The sequence below is a fragment of the Apus apus genome, chromosome 1 (assembly GCF_020740795.1).
Source record: "Apus apus isolate bApuApu2 chromosome 1, bApuApu2.pri.cur, whole genome shotgun sequence".
NCBI classification, from domain to species: domain Eukaryota; kingdom Metazoa; phylum Chordata; class Aves; order Apodiformes; family Apodidae; genus Apus; species Apus apus.
The window spans coordinates 144198939-144223426 of NC_067282.1; positions in this window are offsets into that span (position 1 = coordinate 144198939).

The following is a 24488-nucleotide window of genomic DNA, read 5'->3' on the forward strand; positions in this document are numbered from 1 at the left end:
CAAGACCAGATCAGCATCTGAATTAAATAATTTGAAGTTATTGGCATATTATCAATTTATAAAATCCCATGTTATCATTATTCTATCCATTCTGTATGTATTATATTACATTAATATATGTGCTTTTATTTGCCAATTTTATTGGCAAATAGAAAATAATACTATTTCCTGGAATAATTATTCCAGAAAATAATTATGGAAATAAATATATGTTTATTATAAAGTTTATAATTATTATCTGGGAGAAATTTCACTATATTCTAGAGGAGAGCTCACATTTCTCCCCATGGAACACAGATAAGTTAAGTTCTTCTTTCTCCAAAATTATGAGCTGATGTCTACCAAGAACATGCTTATAATAGTTATTCCAATTCAGTACAGAAGATATCCGAGTAATTTCCCATGATTCCTTCTACCCTAGCTTGCAATGAATTTATTTTTAAAAGAAAATCACTACCAACAAAAATGGAACACAAGATCATGGTTTTGTAGGGTGAAGTACAAGGAGCTCTGAAGATATCCAGATGAAATATATTAGTGGCTTATCTTTTAACAACTTCAGTTACACAAGTACTTTTAAGTACATGTCAGGTACAATTAGTTTTTAATGAATCCATAATGAGTCTAATTACATTCTGCAATTCAAAATGCTGTCTAATTTGCTTCCTAGTCAGAGTTGTCTGTTTGCTTTTCTTACCCACTGTAGTCAGGACTCTCTTGTTTGAATGAAGGGGAGTCAGTGATTCCTGGCTTCAAAAGCAGCAGGGCACAGGTGTACCGACTCTTGAACAAATGGATTGGGCAGCACATTACCTTTTAGAACTGATAATCAGTCTCTTTTACGTCTTTCAGTAACAGTGAAAAACGCCCAAATACACAAATATATTTAATCTTATTTGATTATATTAGTTCTTTTCTCTCAATGGCTGGAATTACACTTTTGTAGTGTAGCAGCATCAATACATTTTCAACTGATGGTGAAAAACAACAGCCAAACCAGACTGAAACTCCTCATAATAGTAACCTCTGTGTCTGAAACTTAAGGGTCCTCTTAATGTGTTGTGAAGTAGCACTTTGCAGCCTCCACATCAAATAGAATAGACATATTCTCATCAGGTTTAAGGGAGGAGGCAGGGGATAATATTAAACTCAGCTGGAACACAGTTACAAATTATTTCTTGTACCCAGCTGAGGGTGAATGCACAGTTTTAGACTTGCAAAGAGGTTAAGAAAAATAAATGTAGGATACAAATGAAGAACCAGAGAATAATAAAATTTATGCAGAAAAAATATATTATCTAGAAGAGAAAACATAAATGGAATAGTAAAGCAAAAGATAACATAGTAAAGCAAAAGATAACTTAGTAAAGAAAAAAAGGTGGAGAAGCATTTATTTCTCTGCAGAGAGGGTGTAAGTCTTCTGGTAAAAGTGAAAGAAGATTTTTATCTGTACAAATTTTAGCATATGAGAGGTAGTGTTGAGACTACTGTTAGTCCAATGTAAGTTGTGACAGTGGTTAGTCCCTTCAGTCCTAAGTCAATGTATATTAAGGTTATTCAGAAATTTTACAGTTACTTTAAGACAGGTCTAAATGAAAGCTTAATTTTTGAAAGAAAAGATAACAATTTATTCTGTTTTGGAAAGTAACTCAATACATATACTGCATACAGGAAAAAGAAAAAGTCAAATAATATTATTTATCTAAGAAGCTGGGAAATCTCTCTGGGCTATAAGACGTAAAGAAATAAAAAGAAAATTATGTAATTTTTCTTCGGCAGGAGATGAACAAGTGAAATGACACCAATTTATCTTGAGAGAAGCAAAAATGTAAGTAGCAGAAGGCAAGAAAAGGCAAGAACAAGAATTGTGAGTAAAATTCTTTCCGTTTTTCCCTAGGTTAAAAATAAATAGCTATATAAATGCAATAAAACAGTCATAGCTTTGTTCAAAAGAGGAAAACAACCATCCTTTCACAGATAAGTGAACTGAGGGGATGCAATCTCAAGCAAGGGAGGTAGTCACACTGTAAGATGTTTACCATAAAAAAAAGATTCTTCAAATCCTGTTTATCAGCCTGGAGTATCAAAACTGCTTGTGCTGAGGTTCTGCTTGCAGCCTAACCAGAAGCATTCCAAGACTGAACACAGCTAAGCCGTACTGGAATTAAAGGAGAGGAGCTCTTCCAAGGGCTTCACCCCTTCAAAGTTGTTCAGATTATGTTAGAGAGACAAGCTCTGCCAAAGGAGCATTTGCTGTCAGCTCCTAATTTCTTCTCAGGAGTTCTGAGACTAGCAGACTGTGAGAAAACACAGGTCTAATTCTCACCTGAATTTTCGCCTGTCTTAATTTGGTAATTATCAAGCTGTGCAGTGTCCAGAGACAGGGCAAAACCTGTTCTCCTTGCTTAAAAAAAAAAAAAATATTCATTCAACTAAAGAGGGGAAAGACACAATACATTGGTTTGATATCTTCCTGGCCCAATAGTTAAGGCTCTGAAGTTTAATGAGGGAAATCTGGATTCCTGTTTCTGCTCCAAATAAGTATTTCAGTAGGTTATGTAAAATAACTTGGAATACAGGTCACCTCCTCCATAACAAAGAAGAGTAACATTTTGTTCTATTTTATGTCAGTAGGAGTTTTACTATCTACCTCAATGGGATCAATATATCACCTTCTAAAAAAATTACACCTAATATTTCCATATTTTCTGTTCACTTTCTACAAATAATATTTTCTCCTAGATTTATCTGTCATTTTCAACTACTGACTATTTGCCCTAAGAATTAATGGGAAAATATTTCCTTTATGAGTATTGTTCTCATGTATCTGATCTAAACCCACTGAAGTCAGACTTGATGTGTCTCTCTGCTTGTTAAATAAGGTTATCCAGCTGCAGTGTACAGTGATGCAGTCACGCAGAGGAAGCCAGTGCATCTGAATTAACTTAGTGTGCTTAACATACTTTTCCTGGCTGCTGGCTTGCTGCCTATGAGCCAGGAAGAAGCATTCTGCTGAATCTGAGGACACTGCTTCTTTTATTTTTATCTGTGTGAGTTCATACTACAGTAAGAACTGAAAATAACGTATGTATATATTGAGGTGAATCTAGATCTATTCTTGATTTGATTGTTTGTCTACATAATTTACTTTTGTTTCTGTTCTCTAATAAAATAGAGAAAATGCAAAAGTAATCTTTGCACAGTGCTCTAAGCATATTATTAAAAAAAACCAAACCAACAAAACCAACAGTTGATTAACTCATAAATGATTGTGACATCTTCCCTTTACTTCAGAGAGTTAGGCATTCATCTCTGAGAAGTATGGCTGTAGTATTCTTAGTGTACAGATCATACCCACCTGAAACCTACTCAGCCACCTATGGAAGCAAATCTCAGCAATTGCTGTGTCTGATTTGGTAGGGAGCAACCTCAATGTGAGAAGGAATCAAACATCCTCTGCTGCAGGTCTTGTAGCTGCTGTAAGAGCAAGTTTCAAAGGATGATCAGTAAAGTTAATAATGGGTCTGAGAAAAAGAGTATCCAAGATAGCTCACTAGATGTTTGAATTTTAGGAAAAGTGACTCTAGAAGATTAGTCCCCTATAAGAGCTTTAATTTTAATATATATTTAGAAAGCCACAGTGTTACTTTTATTGAGAGGAGAACCTTACTCACTGGGAGGTACTACCTCATGTTTTCTCCGTGGTATTTACAAAATGTTTGTTTTGTACATCATGATCTAGTATGGAGGATGTCACAGAAAGTGTAGGCAGTGATATTTTAAAGAAGGCAAGCTATCTCCAGCAGAGTTTGTTCCCTCCCCCCAATCCCTATTACACCCGTAAGCTTAAAACAGCTTTCAGACTTGGTAATGGAGAACTGCTTGTTAGAACCAGGGTTTGTTCATCTTGTTGAAGTCCAACATATAAAAAACGTGCTGATAAATATTCAATAAGCTTGAAATATAGATGAAGAGAGTCACAAGTACATGACTGGAAGGGGCCTGGTAAAGATGTCTAATCCAAATGCTTGCCTGAAGGCAAGATCAAATGTAGTTAAAGTATTTCTGACAGATGTTTATCCAGTCTATTCATAGGAATGTCAGTGATGGATATTGTACAACATGTCAAGACAAGCTGTTCTCAAGATAAAGAACATAATTTCAAAACATAGCCTTGTCTTCTAGGGTTAGGAGGTAAATGATGGCTGTTTGAAAGCTTTGTTATACTGGTATTTTCCTGATTTATATTAATATGCATATGATCCATAAGATGTTGAAATTATAGCTCCTGCATGCTGTGCTGACAGTTGGGACTGTGTGAGGTAACTGGAGATGTATATGGTGAATAGATTTTCAGACAACTGCTCTTCTGAAATATAAAATCCCGCTATCTGGCTCTGTGGTGTAAGAATAACTATCTTAGGAGGCTATCTTTAGCCATATTAAGAATACATGTTGGCATCTTCAAAAATTCAAACATCTTTGGACCCCAAATGTCATTAAAAGCTAGGAGACTTTGCATTCAGAATGTTACATGCACACTTTAGAAAGGTATGTACAGCTCTCTGCCATTGGATAGAATTTCTTCTTGAAGCTATAAACCGTAGTGTTGTTAGCCTAGGACTTCTGAGTAATTGCTGAATATGTAGTATAACCTGAAAGTGAGTATGGTCCTGGAATAAAACAAATGTCTTGTAGGTTGTTGCAGGTGTGGACTCACAATGCTGTTTTCCTTTGTCTGCTTCTGCTTTCAAATACCTACTTGGTTCAGTGTTTAAAAATAGTCAAAGAAGACAAAAATTCAACTTCTCTTCATGACCCCAAAGAGAAAGCAATATGAGATACAATTTTAATATAAGATTAACAGCTTAAACAGGATTTTGTTAAAGGATATTAATGATATTTTAAATGTTTAAACCTTCTGATTTAATTATAACTGAATTCAAATATTTTTTTTTTTAAGCCATTGTGTGGCTATACCATATTATGAACCTTTGTAGCAAACAGCTAAACATAAACTAGAAATGAATCAAAACATTTATGGGCTTAACAAAAGATTCACATGCTTGAAAAAGAGGGAACCACACCAAACAACTAGAAAGATACTTCTCAGCTTTTCCTGTTGACAATATTTCCCTTGCTGAAAGGAAATAAAATATTTCACCAGATGTTAATTTTTTCTATCAGAGCATGAATGGAGATGAATCAAAGAGAACAGCAATGTTATGCAATGTGTTTGTCTGTATGCTTGAATAAACTGTCAGATTAACTTGATCATGAGGAATATTCATAGCATGAGTTAGTGGGAATAGAATTTTTAGGGGCTTTGCAACTTCTTGTTGACAACATTTTGGGGTTGCTCTAGACTATTTAACAGTCACTGCTTTGGGAAGCAGCTCTTGTCTGTCCTCTTGCACAATGGTCTAGAGCAATTTGCCAAACTAAAGGGCGGTATAACACAGGATTTTGTAAGGGAGACAGTGATACATACATCTACCTGTCTTTATATAAATTAGGTGATGTTTTTTGGTGTCTAATCCTTGGTTTCACCTGTCTGCGGCATGTATCTCCATAGCACACTAATCTGTGCAAAAAAACATAGAATAGGCATGCAGGAGTAAAAAAACCTTCCCCTATGCACTGAGAAAGTATGTCTCTCCTTCATCACTTCTTTCTCTGGAAATGATAGATGATTAAGAAGCTGTGTATGGAGGAAATTCTTCTGGTAAAACTGGTTTAAAAAAAAAAAAAAAAAAGTAGTTTGGGACAGATGTGCAAGAATGTGCTACTAACTCCACAGCATGTGTTTAAAGGTATGGTCTAAACTTGACAGCTAAACAAGCTTGGGAAAAACACCAGGTTTCCCAACTTAAAAGACATTACTCAGCTCTGTCAATGACACTTTCAGTTCCGCATGACAGGGAGTAGAAAGGATCTCTGAAAAAAACACTTAAAAGAATAAAAACAAAGCCATAACATAATTACTCTTCATTTATTTTACTTCTATTGTTTGTAAGAAATTTTGTCTGCAAAAGATATGCAAGAGATATGAAATGCTGCACATCAACACTTTCATGAAATTACTTTTAATGCATGAAATGCACCTATTCCATTCAAAATCTTTTTGGTCTTCTCAAGTGTTAAGGGAAATCCAACAAAATCATAAAGTACGTATAATATAAATGTATAAATTTAAGTATTAGCTTGACTCTTGATAAGGTACAATATAAAATTATTTAATTTAATAGGATTTACAGTAACAATATTGTAGCCATTATTTTTTCTTTTTAGTGAATTACAAGAACTTTCTATTGTTTGATTTACTCCAGAATAGAGTATTCCTCTTAAAACATCCACTCTGTGTTTTGCTGGACCCATTCTTCACTCCTAAGAATGCCAGAGAACAAGACAATTCAGGTGTATCATGAACTGTCAGAGGGATGAAATATTGGCTTCCCTTGTGTATAAACCCTATGCCAAGAAATGAGAGAGATGAAAGACATATGCATTGAAAAGGCATTATCAGTGTCCTCATTTCTAGAAAGTATTTGACATTCACCATTCACTGAAAAGAGCCACTAAATCGTTCCTGTGTCAGAGTACTGATTTGCTTACAAGGTACTTTCCAAGGCTTAAAACACACACACTGGCTAGGTAAAGTGAATTTGAGGGTCTCTCCTACAATACCCTAATACTTTAGGAAGCACAGCAATCAAAAAGCCCTGGTTCATTTGACTGTTATTCTAATTTTTCACAATTTTGCATGCATTGTATATTCCATAATAAATCATGTCCTTCCTTGAGAGAACTTAACCTTAATTTTTTTCATTTAAGTAGAATGTGTTTGCATAAGATTGCTTCTTTTCATACAGCAGGCCTAGGGCACAAAAACATTTAACCTTAAATGGTAGTTCTTTTTAAAATTAAAGAAGTAGAGTAAGTTGAGCTAGAAATTAGGTTGCATAGGTGCCTTAAAACAAGTTTTGTTTTCTCTGGTAGAAACTCACAGGACTGAAAATGTGTTCCAAAGTTTTTTAAGCCTGCTGACAACCATCTTTGGGAGCATTCCTGCACTCACATAGCAAAACCAACAACAACCACTGGAAGTTTGATTTGAATAGGAGCAGCAGATTTTCTCTGTAATTTAACAAGATTAATATATTTATTATTTTTAATGGAAGAGCAGTATTTACATCTGCAGACTAAATATGTTGGCAGAAGTTGTAGTTGAAGAGACATCTTATTTTCTTCAGCACAAAATAAACTTCTATCATGCTAAGTTCTGCAGCATGCCCTTAGTTTGACACTGATCAGTGAATTTTTTTGACTACAACCTGCACTATTGCTAGCCAAAACATGGGGCGGGAAAAAAAAAAAAAGAAAAAAAAAAAAAAAGAGAGAGAGAGAGCTGAAAGACATATATTTGTTTGCAAAACCAGAGCTCCAGTCCATGGAAAGCACGACTAAGATGCAGCTTGTAAGCAGGTGTCAACTCTCTTCGTCACTGCAATGCCTCTTCCATGCCACTAAGTAGAAACACAAGTTTATGTAGATGAGATCAAAGCAGTGAATTGCAGAAAAGGGAGCTGTCATGCTGAAGATGAAAAACCATATATTAGAAGATGTGGTGCTATTAATCTTGAACATTTCACTAAACTTCAGGTACTTTTAAACACATTCAAACTTTGATTTTTAAAAGGCACTCTGCCTTTTAGCCTCAGCTCTTGTTCACCTTTTTTAAGTACTTTTACACTTCCTCAGTGTTTTTTTGCCCCCTATATTACTTCCTCTGTGTGACAATATTTTATGGACACGCCATACATTACAATATATAATAAATATACTAAAATAATATATACTAAAAAGTGTTACATTATTTTTCCTTTACCATTCTAAGTAGCTGTGGTATCATAACTGATCAGGAATGCTTAATTGCTGTTAACACTATTATAAACTGTTGGAAAGTATTGCAATTATTGTATTCTTCCTTGTTATACTTGCTAAAAGTGTATAAAAATGTTGGTAACACTGATGTAAGAGGGCTGAGATTAATTTAAATATAATCCTATTCTAAAAAAACATCCCAGGTGTGGTTTAAAATTGAGGAGAATTCAGAGTAGAGGAGACATTTTAAGGGGTGTCAGTGAAAAATAATTGAAAATTTTCATTTTTCTCTTGAGTATAAAAGCAGTATCAAGAAAGCAGAAAAGAAATAGCTAATCACTGGACTCGTTCTGTCAGGCACTACATTACACCCTCTGTAATTCATATCTCAACTCCATTTTGTGGAGGGCACTACTTACATTTAGTACCTCTTACAGGCTACCTAGAGTGTTTCACATTGCATAATGGCTACTTTATTAAAAAGAGTCATCTGAGTAGTTTCTGAGAAATACACGATATTTTATGTAGTCATGTCCTATGAACTGTTCCTCTGAAAGGTTAGCAAACACTTGTCAGGCATTTGTTTTAATAACCTTTAGCAGTGGAACCCAACCTTTTAGATACCATATTTTATTCATGGATTGTCAGGCTTACATGATTAAAATATTTATGTAATTCATAATCCCATATGGTCCATACTGTGATGCATGATACAAGTGTTTAACGAGAAAGTGTGGATGTATTTATAGAAAAATAATATCTGCTGGTTCCTCTTGATTAAAGTGGGATTGCTCTACCGAGTAAACTGCTGTGATTACACTGATTTTTGTCTCCTTTGTTCTGCTTTTTTTGTTCGTTTAGTTTTCAATAATTTTTGAGGTTTCCAGCAGCACACAATTATCGACACAGCATTCTGGTTGAGAGCAGGCTTATAATATCCTTCTAAAAAGCTATTCTTAAAGTCTGTTAGTGTTTGTCACAACCGCAGAATCACAGTACTCCTCTGGTTTAAAAACACCTTTAAGATCACAGAGTCCAACCATTAACCTAACTCCATTGATCCCAGTGCTAAACCAAATTCCTGAGCACCACATCTACATGTCTTTTAAACATTTACAGGGATTGTGCCTCAACCACCTCCCTGGGCAGCCTATTCCAGTGTTTAATAACCCAGAACAGAAGGAGATCAGGCTTGCTTCTGAGTACAGGACTTCTTTCAGCAACTTCATAACTTTTCAAACATTCTTAAAGAGATACCCAAGCCAATATATCCAATTAATTCCTCATTAAATTTTGTGTTGGAGAAGAAGATATCCAATGAATAGGGAACCGAAAGAAAGGAGTTATACATTTACAAAAACTTAATTTTTCTAACTACATTTTGCCACAACTAGACAACTAAGAGAGACTTATTAGAGGACATAAAGATAGATATTGCAGTACAAGCAGAAGATACTGATAGTTTCACCCAGAAGAGGGAGAGATATATTTGAAAATAAGATTATTTCAACTTCATAAAGAATCAACAAGATTTCAGTTTGTATTGCAGACAGAATCAAGGTTGAAGAAACTCCCAAGCTACTGTAATGAATGTAGGCAGAATGATATAATGACGAATAATAATAAAGGAAATTAAATTAGTCAGTGGGATTATCTGAGGAGCTATCCCAAGAAAACCTTGCAATGCTTGACAGCAAAAAGAGTCACAATTCCTTTCTGGCTGTCCATATCTGGTTTATAGGACTAAGAGATGAAGGAGAAACAGTGACAGTAAAGGACATAGTTTATGCCTTTCATTTATTCTGTCTTAAGATTTCATCCAAAATGTTTGTGAACATCCAAAGACTGCAGGGGAAGATGAAAGATGAGAAGGGGTGATCTTGAATAATGAACTGGAATGTCTTTCTTGAAAAAAAAAAATACAGTGGATATATATATATATATTTAATAGATATTTGCATGTTGATCAAACCCCAGAAAAAAGGAATGGGGAAAATTGCTTGTGTTGCAGAAAAAGGTCCCATCTGTCTGTCTTATTCATGCTTATTCTCCTTATTTCTCTTTACACTGGAAAATACCCTCTTATGATTCCCTATAATGACTAAAGCATTATAATTAAAAAGCAAAACAAACCAAAACAAAAATTCAAAACCAAAACCAAAACAACAAACCAAAACAAAAACCCAATAAACCAACTTTTAAAGTTATAACTTTTAAATACTTGTTACTAGAATGATTTAATGAATTTTTAAAAAATAAATGTATTTAAAATAACTTTTAAAGTTTTTTAAAATACCCAAATGACCCTTCTACTCTGTCTGTGGTTTTCCTACCTGTGTATGTTCTTTGAAACCAGGACTATTTTTCCTTTCTAACCTGTAAAAAAACTAGACATAGTAACAAGTCAATATCTTAATCAATTAACTTAATATGATGGTAAATTCTTCATGATTGACCCTTACATAGATAAAAAATACGCACATAAACCAACCTCATCTTTTAAAGAATGAAATTGTATCTAGTCAATAAGAATTAGACAGACAGTTACAAGTATTCCAAGCTCTTCTTGATACATGTAATGGGATCCATAATTTGGATAGAAAAATAGAATGTTAAAATCCCAGAAGAAGAGTAAATTTCTACTTTTTCTTCATATGTATATTTTGCTCTTTCCAGAAGATATAGTCTAAATACCAGTTAAGCTAGCAGCTAAATATTTTTCCAATTCTTTTTCCAGCTGTGAAGATTTGCAACCTCATCAGTAGGATGAACTTGTGATCTAAATGCTGTCTTGCAGCTCAGTTATCTGCTACTAAATATTGGATGCTTCTTTGTGGAAACCATTTTATTGCTTACCTAAATATTTAATGCAGAACACTTATGTGAGTAACTGGCTATGAGACAACACAGAAAGAGCTTGGAAATGTCCACTGGGGAAAAAAAAAAAAAAAAAAAAAAGCCAAACCAAACAAAAAATCAAGCTGTAGGTCAGCAAGAAGCCAAGACTTCATGACCTTTTTGAATTTAGAACAAAGCAGATAGAATGAAAAAATTTAGAGATGGAAGAGACTTCTCTTCTTGAAATACAGACAAGATAAGATTGCCAGTTGCATGTTAAATTTGACCTTTTTTGAACAACAGAGATTATGGTTAGCCTCTTTGGCAAAGCAGATGCTTTGTGTTGCAGTTTTTCATGAGCCCTATATAGGGAAGAGTAGTCTGAAAGGTATGTAATCAGTGCAGAGTATCATCTGAAACTGCTAGCAAACTTCTTGGAAGGGTAAGTGGAACATTCCACAAGTTGTTACGCTGTGTCCAGCTGCAGAGTTAGAGTGCCAGCCTGGCATTGCCCTGTGCAATGCAGGCATACCCAGAATTTTATCCATCATGCTTTCAGCTCTCATGGGATGCTCTGCCTGATTATTTTTATTTTAGTTTGTACAAGTTATTGAAATCAGTAGGTAGCAGATACTTGCCCATCCATTCAAATCGAAGTTCAGCAGCAGGGACTTTGATACAGAATTCTCAATTGTCTAAAACAGTGGTTTTACAGAGTAAATTAATTATCCATCTACAGAAGAAAATAAAGCAAAGCATTGACCAGGAAGGAGAAGTCCTCATTCACAAATATTTTCAAAGTAAAGTCTCTGTTCTCATTTACGTTTCGTAACGAAAGTTGCTTTAGCTATATATTTTTTGTAGTCTAGTTTGTAAACATACACTGACTTATTAGCCCTTCTGTTCCATAATCCCTTAGGGTCATTGCCATATTTAATGTTATTTGCACACAGAAGATAACAAAATATTAGGATGCCTGGTCCTAATTAACTGCCATTGGTTCCACTGCAACTTCTGCATACAAAGTTTTCCAGCCTTTGAATACCTGCTTCTCTCTTCTTATATATATATACATATGTATATAAATATATAGCAGGAAATACTGACTATTTATTTGGATCATGAACCTTGAACAGTGAGTTGCACCTTTTCTATCATCAAACCTTACAGAGCTGGATTTGAGGCCATGCCTATTCATATCTTTTCTGTTATCCCTTCATTCAGTCGAAAACTAAATAACCAAAGAATTACTTCTGTCTCTTCGGAAGCAACATTCAGTACGTATGGTTATTTATACCACGGCAAACATGCTTCTGTCATCTGAAAAAAATGATGACTGATACAATGTTAGGTAAGTTCAGATGCATATAATTTAAATTCTACTATGCATTGACCTGAAAAGTTGACCTGTGAAATAGAGTTGGCAAACTGTATTTACTTCAAAGACAATGGCAGCAAATAAGTATAATGGCTTTGCAAAGTTTATTGGATGCAGTCATTATCTATTTAATTGGATTTCATACATGTTGGATATCTGCAAGTGTAAATGAGATGGTTAAACCACTCAGAGGTTTTAAGTATTGTACTGACACAGGCTATTTTTTATCTACATTTTGATTCTTTCTCTGCATCATCATCATCAACAACAACAATAATAGCAGGAGTAATAATAATCCCCCTGGGAATGATTCTTTGATGTTGTTAGTACAGCTGACTGTAAGAACATAAAATAAATCCTACAGCTAACATATCTGTCAGCACTGTCTGTTTATTTCTGAAACTGTGAATATACTTTGGATTTGTGAACAGTAGTTGCCTTGGAGAACGTTTTGCCTAAACATTGAAGAAAAGTGGGTCTATAGCATAAAAAGAGCCTTAACCTTTTTGTATTAAAAAACAGATGGGTCAACAACAGAGTATGGTCTGGATTATGTCTTACTCATTATTTTATTCCATTCAAAAAGCTGAGAAAGTCTAAGATGCACTACTATTATATGTGCCTTTAAAAAAAAAAAAAAAAAAAAAAAAAAAAGATGATTTCACACAGAAACTGGGTAAGAGGCTGTTTACAATGTATCTTATAAACTACCAATAACAGACAGTGTGATTATTCTGTGAAAATCTGACAGTTATAGACTACATCATTATTTACTGTGGGTTTGCCAGTGACTAAATGTTAATGGCCAGTAAATTTACTGGTTTTAAATGAAAGCATATTCAGGCTTTACCAATTCAATCCCTTTTTCCTTTGTGTTGAAGATAAATAGTTTCTAAAACATAAATCAACATTGGATAGCTACTATGAACAATTTCTGCATGTCTTGGAGGCAGTTGCAAGCACTGCAATAGGCAATATCTCAGGTCATAGGCTTTCTTTGAAATTCTCAGCCTCTATGACCATTGACTAGCTGTGTGTTAGAATGTTTGTGACCTATTTATTAACCTGTTATTAAGTTCCTATATGTGTCTACAGCCACAAAATTGTAGGTGAGATCCAAAGGACAAACATAAATGTTTGTTTGCTTTTCCTTTTTAGGTGTGCCAGAACAGAGCGAGATAAAAATGTGGGAAACCCAGAAATATTCTCTAGAGTGCCGATTACTTGCAACCCCAGGTCTTACTGGCTGTCTTTGGACACAGGGTAGTCAGACAGGGTGTAAGGTAACAAATTTGAACATCTCATGGAAACAATGTCTGCAAGGAAGCTCATCATGAAGAGACTGAAGCACAAGGGGTCAACTTACAAAGTAAGCACAGATATTGTATTCACTGATTTTGAAGGATCAGTCTCTATATAAGAAATTGGTATTATCACAGGGGTCTCCCCTGGAGATAGGTATGGAAATTCTAACAAAGTGTACAGGTTTTAGCTGGGATAGGGCTAGTCTTCTTCACAGTATCTCATACAGTGCTAAGTTTTGGATTTTTGGCAAAGGAAGTGCTGATAAACACCCATGTTTTAGCTGTTGAACAGTCCTTTCACAGCATCAAGGCCTTCTCTATTTCTCATGCTGCCCTGCCAGTGAGCAGGCTGGGATGCTTAAGAAGCTGGGAGGAGACACAGCTGAGAGAGATGTCCAAAACTCACCCAAGGGATATCCCATGCCATACAATAAAAACTGTGCAAAGAAGAAGGAAAAGGGATGTTGAGAGTTATGGCATTTTGTCTTCCTGAAAAATGGTTATGTGTGATGGAGCCCTGCTTTCCAGGAGATGGCCGAACAGCTGCCTGCTGATGGGAAGCCGTGAATTAATTCCTTGTTTTGCTTTGCTTGCATGTGTAGCTTTGCTTTGAGCCATTGAACTTTGTCTCAACCCATATGTTTTTACACTTTTACTCTTCTGAATCTCTCCTCCACCCCATGGAGACGGGGAACAAGTGAGTGGCTGTGTGGGTCTGAGCGGCCAATTGGGGTTAGCACACAACAGTCAGCCAACATTTTCAGCATAGACAGAAAACCGCTTGACGGTCCCTTCACTAACACTCCATTAGACACACTTCAGAAGCTGATTTACTAAATTTTTCCTAGTGTGAATATTGCAGTGGGTAAAAAGGAGAGAAATGGTTTGAGTCAGAGCCACCAGATGGTAAGGAAGATCTTCAGGACATTCAAAATAACACAGGAATGAGGATCTGAAGCACAATGGAGAGTTAAACTATACATATTGGATGTTATCCATCTAAATTACATTTCATTACATTGATTCAATTGCAAGCCACCTCCGATTTCCAGCTGGATACAAATATTTTCAGTGTTGTTATTGTTTCACCATCTAAATTAAATTCCCTGTTTGAAACTTTATCCTCTATTGATTTTTCTTCTGTTATGACAAATCAATGACAGGCTACATTACATTTTCATCTGCTAGAAAAACAGGTTTCTTTCCAGGAGGCTCTTTATCCTTCTGGATTAAGGCTCTTTCTTTTACAAATTACCCCTTCCAGCAAGCTGCAGTGTATGGTCTGTATTCACAGGACAAAGCACTTTCTCCTTTTAGCAAAACCCAATTTAGTTTTTCCCTGGCTCACAAGATGGATAATGCTCCGAGGGGTAAAGTGTCCCTGGTCTAAATAGTTAGGTACAAACACTCATATGTTAGCTCTGACTCCGGTCTGCATTGGTGGAATGCAAGCCAGATTGCATGTGAAGGATGTTCAATCATGCCTGGCTGACCTCACACTGCCAATTCCAGTCTCTCAGTTGGGCATCCACAACTGACCTCTGGATGGGGTTCATCTCCTTGTGTTGTGCAGCAAACCTCCAAGAACAGGCAGAGGCTGTGCAGGAACATGACCTCCCATGGCCAAGTGCAACAGGTGTGACCATGCCATAGGGCAACCTTGCACAAGTCACCTGTGAGGCAGCCCTGGCCATGGAGGCTAGCAGGCAGGAGACATAACACACCACATGTCTGGTAGGGCTGGGAGCCTCTCCTATGGCATGTATAGCCCATAAGCAACAGACTGAAGAGAAGAGCCCTCAAAAATTTCAGCATATTGCTGGATCTGATTCATGGTAGGAAAGGGTTTCTCTCCAACCCAAACTGCTGTAGCACGCAGAACACCAAGTTATCAAAATACTTTCCAAGAGAAAGACAAAAATTAATTGGCACTTTGCTGTCTTCTCTTCCCTTAGCCCGGTATACTTCGTACATATGTGTACAGGTGTATATGAATGGGAAGGAGACACTGCCAGGCAGGACAAGGTTAAAGTGAGAGAAATATTTTAAGCAGTTTCCAATAGCTTTTTAATTTAAAGTTGAGATTTGTGTTTGGCTCTGGAAATACTTCAGCTTATAATGGTTCTAGAAAGAATTTAACAGCTCCTCTGAAAGCAGCCTTTCTAAATCTCAGTCTTACTTTCCATGCAAAGTAGCCATATGGTGGATAATCAAGGTGACCTCAAAGTAATCTCAGAATGTCTGATACCAGTCTTGCTCCACTTGGTAATGCAGACAAATGAAGGAAACAACTGTGAAGCACCAAATGAATAGTGTGACTTCACCTCATGGAATAATATTTATGTCTTCTGTTAAATAAGAAAAAAATCTACTTGCAGCTAAGAGAGTGTTTCTTTCATTCAGCTGTTGTGCGTGAGTGTTGCATGTTAAAATGTGCAAATGAATATGGACATATGTAAATATGTTAATCTGAAAGAAATGTTAATTTTGGATATAAATAATAAACATTTCCAAAATTAACAGGTACATTTCTTCTCAGAGGAGTCATGGAGAAATTATAGAGAAAAATACTGGATTCAATAAGGCTGTTCATAAAGCTAAACATACAGCTATGGCTTACATATACTCTTTTTTTCTAAAAATAGGATTATTTGCTCCAATGTGAAAAAAAATGAAAATGCATAAGCTAAAAATAAGTCACAAAACTTCTCTTTTATCCAATAACAAGATTATAAGCTCAGCTTTGGTTTAATCCTGTGTAAAACTTGGCTTACCTTACTTTCAAGTTGCTCTAGTAAGCAATGCAAGCTGGGTGACAGTGAGAAGGCCTGAACTGAAAGGGTGGGAGCTAAGACTGGACTGTAGTAACCACAGAGTCACAGCCTCAATTTAACTACAAGGACAGGACTGCATACTTTCTATCTAAGCAAAATACTTCCTATAATTTTTATTTTACTGAAAGAACTTGTGCCAGATAATGCCTCCTGAAATATAACACTCTAAAGTTGCAAATCGAAGTGTCATTAAGGGTTAAAATATGGGTAAAGACTTTTGCAATCACTTGAATACGGTCATGTGACTTGTATACAGACAAAGCTACAGTATCAGGATCTTTTGACAAACTTTCAAGGGCAGACTCTTCGAAGACAGTGCTATTCAAAGTTTTTTCTGTTGAGGAGCTGCTCCTGAAGTGCTGCAAACTGAATTCGTACCTCTGCACCACCTGTTATGAGAAAAACTAAGGAGGTGCAACCTTGGGAGCTAGAATTGTGAGGAAAATGAAGGAGCTTTTCCACCAAGTCATTGAAAGAGAGCCTTATGTACGCTTATATACACTCATGTACTTCTACATACACATAGAAGGAAACTACTTAAAGATTAAGTGCAATCCCACATATATAATCAAAAAAGAAACACACTTTCAGGAGACTCAGTCTCTTATTCAAACTCCTCAAACACTCACTTGTTTTCCTCCCAGCTAACTCCACTTGTGGAAAGCCATGGGAGTCAAATCCATGGGTTTCCCTGCCACCCAAAGGGCTCAGGGCAGCTACCCCTCAATTCCACCTGATTAAAATGGCTGAAGCAGAAAAATTGATGGCTTGTGTTTATCTTGCAGCTCCTTTATTGAGTAACTCCTGGTAAGCCTCAGCAGATGACAGACTCCTGCTGGGTGACATGTTTATCACAGCCAAGTTATCCTTCACAAGTCATCTTGTCCTGTAAGAGCTTGTTTATCATCCAGTGTGTATGGATTGATGGTGGGGCCACCTTGGTCACTCTGTTTACAGTCCCTGTTGGCATTGAGAACTTTTGTATTATAGCTTCAGTGAAAATCATACATTTATTTTGGAATCTCCCAGTGGTCTCCTGTAACTGTGTTCTCATTCACATCATGGAGCAGTGTCAAAGCATAGAAACTGGATTCAGTTTGAGGAAATTAAACTGGACGATGCATCCAGAAGAAAAATGCAGTGCATCCCAGGTGCTAATGGGAATATAATCCCATGTGCTTCTCACTAGAGGTAACCTGGACCAGGTCCTCAAAAAATCTCATTTATTTCAGTACTGATCTTTTGGCTCTACAGACCTGTTCCTATGGGGTTGCATTATTTACTAACATAAGTGTAGCCATTGCAACTATAGATCAAATGTTAGACAACAGAGACAGAGAAGGGTTGTGTACTCAGAGATGAAACTGACTGTTTGAAAAAGGTATATTGGACAGATTAGATTCATAAAGGTCTAGGAGTATGTGCACACCATTCATTTCAGAGAGCTATAAGGTGCTAAATGTCTCTCTGAATCTGGGCTGAAGCATTAATTGCCTTACATAGCTACTGTGTAGATTGGTTCTCCAAATGATCATACCAAAGCAGAATGGGAGCTGCATCTATTACTCCAAAGAGGTGAATGTGATGGTGTCTGCTGGACCATCTCAGAGGCACATACTTTCTATTCCTTTTTATGTTATTTGTGTAGGATTCCTTATGTGCTCCCTGAGAATGGTGTAAATCACTGTCTGCAAGTTGAAACTCTCAGAGACTGCTAATAACTATCCATCTGTTTGCAGTTATTTCTTGTGGGTCTCAGAATGAGGAAAAAAATGCAGCACAAAGGACTGATAGTTTTGTTTCTACTTTGTCTCTGTACTCAGAAGGCTTTATTACAAGTCTCTCTCCCTGTAGTTTCTAACATGTACCTGAACTGTACAAGACGGAGGTGTCTCTGAACAACATGTTACTCACAGACCAGTAGGAACAGAAAGGCCTTTCTTTGTTCACTTGACCCATTACTTCTTTTATAAAAAAATGTCTGCTTCCAGTAAAAAAAAAAAAATAAAAAAAAAGAAAAAAAAAAAGAAAAAAAAAAGAGAGAGAGAGATCTATACAGCCTTCCTAACAGCATATGATTCCTGGTGAAATGATGGAGACAAAATTGGCACACATGTTTTAAGGAGAACTAATGCTGTGTTTGGAATTGTCAGCTCTAATAAAGACACTATTTAGCAGTGACCTCCTGAGGATGATAATGAGGTCCCTTAATTTAGATTGATTACTGCTAATTCTATGCAACCTTACATGAGGAGATTTTGACATAAAATACAAAATACACAAACTCCTTGACTCCTCAGAAGAGAAAGAGAAGGAGAAAATGTTACAAAAGGGGACATTATTGTAACAGCTTTTGTGGATTTCTAGTGTTTTGTCAAGAATTAGTCAAGGAAAATGAGAAGGAAGAAAGGACATCCTACAACAATAGCTGCTTTATCTGCAGAAAGTCACATTCTTTTTCCTTGAATGAAGTCCTGTATCTTGTGCTGTAATCCAAACATTGATTAACAATGCTCCAGCTCTTTGTTTGTTTGTTGTTTTTCGGCAGACATCTGTGGCTCTCAGACTTTGCTCCTTAATTACTTGTCATTTCACCCCCTGATTGGTTTTCAAGACTCTCAGCACAGCTTCCACAAAAGATTCTCGTTCAGAGTGTCTTGTAAAGTTTCGCTTATTTATTTGTTCCAAGCAACGTGGCCCTTTTACAAAGCCTTCCTCTTGTATCAGAAATAAATCTGGTTTCAGAATCTTAAAGAACATTTCCCGTACTCCATTAATCTATTTAGAGAAGGGTTCTTTCACTGGTTGGCACTGGGTTCACTAACTTTGGCCCCCTTAAAGGACTCTTGTCACTCCAATAATGTGAATAGTACCCCCCCTCCTGAAGAAGAAAGAGGCCCTTGAGAAATAAGCCACCAGAATACTAGTCCTGTATCACACATTGTGCTGAAATCCCTTTCATGCTTAAGTGTGAACTACATGTAAGGTGGGTTCAGTCCCTGCAAAGTTGGCTAAGGGTCACAGAAGATGGGCTTTCATAGCCCAAGCACTATCCTCAAAATCTCTCTGTGCAGTCTGTTGCTGATATGTCTGCTACAAAAGGAGATGCTCAGGGGTAGCAGGGGATGCTGTCTAGTTTTGGAGGAGAGGGGCCCTTGCCAAAACCAAAACCAGCACTCCTCTTTCTCGTACCATTTGCAATAGCAGAAGCAGAAAGCCCTTGCCTTTCTTGATGTCTCCCAGCACTGTGGTGAGGAGAGGAGAGAGGAATCCAATGGAGGGGAGAGAAAGACCTCCTTCCCTACACATTGCCCTAAGGAACCCCCTTGTTCCTTTCCATCTCTCCTCCTTTCCCAAAGCACTTCCTTTTTTATTGGGAAGAGGTGCAGACATAGTGGCCAGTATTCCAATTGTGATAGCTCTAACCAGCCAGAAAAATAATTTATATTACAGGAAATAGTAAGTGAGAAAAACTAATTTTCTGCGGTATAACTTTCAAATTTTTAATTATTGGACAAATAAATTCAAGAGACAGAGTGTGCTAATAATAACCCAATCTGTAAGAAAATTTTGCTAATCAAAAAAAGAAGTAATGACATGTAGTTGGAGGATGATGCACCTTCATCAAACCTTTGCAATGGATGAAGAAGGTAGTCGATTCAGTTGGAGCTAAAGCATAGATCAATGTATTAGGTAGCATATTTCATAACTCAAAGCGAAGTGTCTGACCACACTTGCTGAAAGAAGTCTTTCCCCTCAAATATCCTTATTGTTTTCTTTAGGAATGGTCTGTGAAGAAATATTGCAGAGACCTGAAGAATGTATTGAGTGCTATTGAAATGAGAAAAAAAGTGTTAGCTGTAAAGGGTTATTATTAATAATAATGCTGATATAAACTCAGCAATAGTAATAATAAAAAATAATATTATCATAATTTGGATTGTCAGTTTCTTATCTTTGTGTAATAAACTAAGGGAGTGTTTAACCTACTGACATACCATGAATCCATCTGTTAATATTATACTTTGTATATATTTGCTGTGAGTTTCTCAAAACACTTTGTTGAACAAGAAGACCTGGCTCCAGGTTAGCTTGTGTTGAAATGCCTGACCTGAAGGGTGTAACAATTTTGTTAATGTCTGAATAAGTAATTCAGAACAGTTGGTATGAAAGGAGCCATGGGTTCTTCACTTCTTTGTTGCTCTATATTCTAAGGAGGAAAAGCAAAACAGTGTGGAAAAAATGTTCTTTGACAGGATTGATAGGGTGAGAGAGTGAATCATGATACTGGAATCAATTTCATGCGTTATTATTTCTAATACTTCACACCCTAATAAACATACTTTTAAATTTCAGAATTGATTTGAGCATTTTCCTCTGACTATCAGATTGGAGGTTTTGATAGAAGAACCACATATTTTGCACCTAGTTCAAAATGCTATTTAATGATACAGCGAAATCTAATTATACTCACTGCTTAACTGTGTCCAGTTTCACACAGTGTATTGTTCTTGTGGCTTCGCTGAAGAGTGAGCTTTTATGCATGGATATGAGTTGAAACGACATCTCTGAACATGAGCAGGCAGCAGAAAAGAGAGAGACAGGCTGAGATTTTGGCTCAGTTCTTGAGTAAACCAAGTAACATTAGCATCTAGGTTTGCTAAGCTGCAAGTGCTCTCCATGTATCACACAAAATCTTTAAGAACTTACTCAACAACACATCAAACCTCACTAGTCAGCTCAAAGATAATGTTACTCTTCCCTTGCTGGGTACTAGCCAATATTAAATCCTTTCTGTCATAGCTATAGCTGCCATGAGGTAGTAGCTACCAATTATACTGTATTTATTCATCATCCATTTCTTTCACTGCAGAGTGAATGTATGCTCATTTTTTATCAATCACAGAACTGTATTTAATAATAACAATAACATAAAAATAACAACAACAACAACAATAAAACCAACAACAACAAATAATTGAAAAATAACTGTTTATCCACAAAGCAAAGCAGACTATGAAGCAGAGATACAAATTTAGTGCAAACTTGGAGATGAGAATATTAGGTTAGTTACAAGGAAAGCTAGTGCTTTCTGTTGTCTTCAAACAGTGCTCGAGTCCTCCTCATCAATAACATATCTAATAACTGTCACTAAGAGCCAGGAGCAGCCATGTCACTAGGCTAATGGTGGACCAAGCTAATCTCTCACTGATTGATCAAACAGCCAAATTCATCATTTCCTCGTCATGCTGCTGTGTAAGAGTGTGCCAAGGTGTATGAAGAAGCAGAATTGGCTGCATTTTAGGAGTCCATCAGGACAACAGTGAGGGGAAATATCACCTATTTTTCTTGTGTTGTCTTGTCAAAACTGCAGCAATTCCGTCTTTTTTTAAAAAAGCATCAAGAATACAACAGAAGCCTTAGGAAAGAATGTGATTAATTGCCTATCAAATCAGATGGTGTTTTCCTCTTAGTAAATTCATGCTGGCTACTTCTGATAACCTTCTTCTCTGTGTTTCTGCATAAAAAGAAAAAGGATGATTAGCATCATAGAGGAAAAGCATAATGGTAAATTGATAGGCAAGAACACTTGTAAGAAACTCTTACTTGAATTTGATTTGCCACAGCCTTTTTGTGCAATGTTTATGCATCTGGCCTTATAAGATGTTTCTTCACTGTGTAAAGAGGCGAAAGGAAAATGAAAAGTCCTTCAAAATTGAAGTTATAAGCAGAAAGAATAATGAAAAGGAAAGATCTGGATAAAACAAATACAGAACACATATTACTGAGACTGAAATATCTTCTGAAATCTGGTTTGATAGACAAATAATGAGCAATGCCTTGGGTTGAATTATTTGCATTATTAATAAATCTGAATAATTTGGATACAATTCACATACATGAAGTCATCCTCATCTTCAGAGTTAAATGTTTCCTGATTACATTATTGTCTGTCATCTCAGAACAATGCAAATACATGTCTGAAAAGCAGAGAATGACATCGACAAAAAACTAAAACCTATGACTTCCAACATTTTCAGTTAATCAGCCCCTTCTGATTTTCCTCATCATAACTTTGGTGGTAAGAGATTCCTTACCAGTTCTTATGGCTTAGTGCATTATTGTCAACATTTTTTTTTGCCTTCAATAGGTTTGATATACCTTTTTTATTTCATACCCTTCTGTTAACCAGGCTTCAACCTATGTGCACTCCTTATCCTTCAGCTACAGCTACCAATATCTTTCTTCTAGTTTTTCTAATAGATCCTGCCAGTTTCTACAAAATGTTGCATGCATACCTTTCTCTACCTTTCTCTGTTTTTTCTCTTTAGTTTGTTTTTTCTCTAACACACCACAAATCTCAAAAAAACAGGGTCTGAATTGTTATTTATTATGCAATTCCTTCATAGTCCTTAGAGAAAATGAAAACCTGACCCTCTGAGACCACTACCATGGGAGACACATCTTTGCTTCGTTCTTTGTGGTGTTTATGTAATACAGAATAATATCTAAAAAAAATATTCTCTCCTCTGTAGATGCAAATATATGTCTAAGTGCTTCAGTACACCACCAAGATAACTGCTGCAAAACTACATCCTCCCATTGAATGTTCACAGATATCAAGTCAACTGTCTTTAATAAATCGCTCGATCTCCATGGGCAACTTTCCTGATGGGCAAAGTTGATAGTTTAATTCTTTTAAAAGCTTGAATTGCATTCAGTTTGGTGGAAGTAAATGGGTAGAAGCCAAATCCTTCCGTATGAATCAGAACTAAAATTGTCCCTCGTTTGAATGGGAAATCACACCTCCTCTTTGGACCTACTTATCATCACAAAATGCTGGCTTTTGTGTTAACAGTTATAAACAGTTATAATTAATTTGTGTTGGGCTCATTGGCTAATATTCTTAGAATAAAGAAACTCCCAAAAAACTTCAGCAAAGACAAGCCTGATAGTGGATGAAAAGCTACAAAGCACCTTCCTATGAGAAGGATGTATTCCTCAGTTATGCTTAGTAAAAAATCTCAAAGCAATATGCATTATCCCCTTCTACTGCTTTCAGGCTGAGCATTGAAGAGACAAGACTCCATTGTTACAAGGCTAAGAAGAAATTTGGAAATTTGCTAGTTGTGCCTGTGCTGACTTGGAAATGAAGATTTTTATGTGATTTCCATCATGAAAGGCAAAGCAACATAGAAATTCACTCTTGAGAAGTCATTTTCACATGGGAAACCTGCTTCTATGTGTTATGACAGTAGCACTCAAGACACAGCATATGAGGAAAGATAACCCAGCTGATCTCAGTTAGCTCAGCAGAAGCAGCTGGGACAGGTGATTGTAGGATGCTCATCTCTTCAGTTAATATTTCTTTGTGGTATGTCTTCAGTATGCTAGCACATCAAGCCACTTATGAGAGAATGAGTATTCTTAAGTTTCCTATGATTGCATCACAGAATTGCTACCCCTGTTGAAGAGCTGCTGATAATTTTTTTTTATTTTTTTTTTTTTAAGAACATCAAGAAATACAACATAAGCTTTAGGAAATGATGTGATTTATTGCCTACAAAATCAGATAGTGTTTTCCCAACTTTGGACACTTTGCCTGTTGCTGGGCTAGTCAATTCCAGAAAAGGGGAGGTTTTCCTTTGGAAGAAAGCCACTGGAAATCATTTAAAATAAGTCTTCATATGTGCAATGTCAAATTATCACAGTGAGCAAGACAAATAGCTTGTTACTTTTAGAGGCTAATAAAGTAAATCCCACCACTAATCAAGACAGAGTTGGCTGTTCTCTAAACACTAAGAAAACCCACCATTTTCTTATTACAGTCCATATATTAAAATTGGATGAATTCTGTGAATATTTAAAACTGAACAAAGATTTGATCTCTCTTGTTTTGGATGATTGCTACTATGGATCTAAAGTCCAAATATGATACCAAAGTGTCTCAAACAGTCTGTGTTTATACTAATGTCAGTTGCCTGAGAAGGCTGGAATACAGATAAAGAGGAGAGACTGAACTGATAATTTGTTGCAGATAGAGGCTATGAAATGTTAATTACAGGACAAGAAAAACACTCTCCTTATGTTATCGCTTTTGCCTGGGTGGCCCAGTGAGATAAAATATTGTTCTGAATTCAAATTAGTCAAAGCAAAGCTGGATTTACATAGCATATCAGTGACTTAATGGGAGAGAAATGAGCTGATCCAGATAAAAAGCATGACACCTCTAATCTGTTTACACACTGG